Source organism: Hippoglossus hippoglossus, chromosome 21 (genome assembly GCF_009819705.1).
Source record: "Hippoglossus hippoglossus isolate fHipHip1 chromosome 21, fHipHip1.pri, whole genome shotgun sequence".
Taxonomy (NCBI): Eukaryota; Metazoa; Chordata; class Actinopteri; order Pleuronectiformes; family Pleuronectidae; genus Hippoglossus; species Hippoglossus hippoglossus.
Window position 1 is genome coordinate 929,615 of NC_047171.1, and position 1,714 is coordinate 931,328.

Below are 1,714 nucleotides of genomic sequence, written 5' to 3' on the forward strand. Positions count from 1 at the left end.
GTGAGAGTGAAGGCAGCATCATGTCAGTGTGGATTCAAAGAGTCAAACAACAGCTCACATGTAAAATGATGTCCCACTTTAATGTGTGAGGACACATCACGTCAGTGTTACTGAGACGACGCTCAGCTTCATGTCCCCGAGTCAGACGAGAAGACGAATATCACCACGTCCAAAAACTTTATTCAAGATCGTCGTTGGGATCGGTACAGTAGACGTTAAATAAATGTTTGTAAAGATGTTTCTGTCATTTCAGCTCGTTCTCGTCTCACTGATGTTCGTCCAAGTGTTTCTGATCAGTTTGGTTTGAATGAGTTATTTGATGATATAAAATCTAAATATTGGTGTGTTATTGTTGAAGCCGGCTCAAATGACCCTGTGAATGTAAAACCCGGAGCTCCATGGGTCCCTGCGGCTCCTGCAGTGAGGCGACAGCGTGTTATTGGATCAACGTGGTGCAACATGTCATCATCAGGCGGAGTCCAGCACTCGGACACGAGCTTCATTCTCTCCAATCGGATTAGTTCTGCTTCAGAGGCTTCATGACGGGAAACTTCCTGTTACATCACAGCTCCGATGAAACAACAGTCATCAACAATGATTCTAATGAGATTCATTCGTAGAGAACTTTTGAACAAAGTGATTCACAGGAGGATAAACACCTGTAATATAAAATACTAAATACATTTAAATTCATTGAGAGATGAAAGCTGTTTTTAAAATAGAACATTTTCAGGAGGCATTAAAAAGCAGCAACAGATTATTTAACTGTTGTTTTATTTGCGTTCATCCTCCTGTTGTTAACGTTTGTGTTCCAGTTGTGTTTCAGCTGCTCTGAGGACGGATCCTCGTTCTTAACACAATGAAAAGACGTGTTCGTTTCTTTACATTCATTTAATTCTCCCACAGTGGAACCAGCAGGCCGATACACAACTCTACTACATGTACACATATTAAACTTCCTTACATGATATTTATGTAGATATGTAGTAAAAACAAATATATCACACGTTAACAAACTATTAGAATTTACATATATTGAAATATATGTCAAGCCCATAAAAATATGTGTTTGTACATATTAATAAATAAAATCATATAAGTATATATATATCCATCGATAATATATTAAATAATTTAAATAGGGGCTGATATATAGGATATATGTTTTGCTCAATATTTATTTTCCTTAGATATGTACACGTTTAAGAACCGCATGTATCTTAAGTGTACAACAAACATACATGTTTAACATACCGGTGTATATAATATATGCTAATATTGTAGACATAGATGTTGCATACATATATATGTATCCCACATCCCAACAATAAATGTTAATATTATGTATATAAATATTAAAGATACACATGTATGTTTAAAATGAAAAGAAAAACACATATCAGCACGTGTCATTTTGTAAAGTAAATGATGTTTTAATAAACTTGCCAATATAATTCAGACAAATACTATATGTCATCATATCATATAACCACAACAAATATTTGTCATATAAATATTTTTCATATATACCACACATGAATCCATGAGATGAATATATGTGAAAACAACACATTTATAGGTAACATATAATATTTCCACATATATTTACATGTGTGTGTGTTTGCTGCTGAACTCGTCATTTCTCTGCTCGTCAGTGTTTTCATCACAGAGGAAAAAGGGACTTTGATGAAACATGAAGTTTAAAACGATTTTT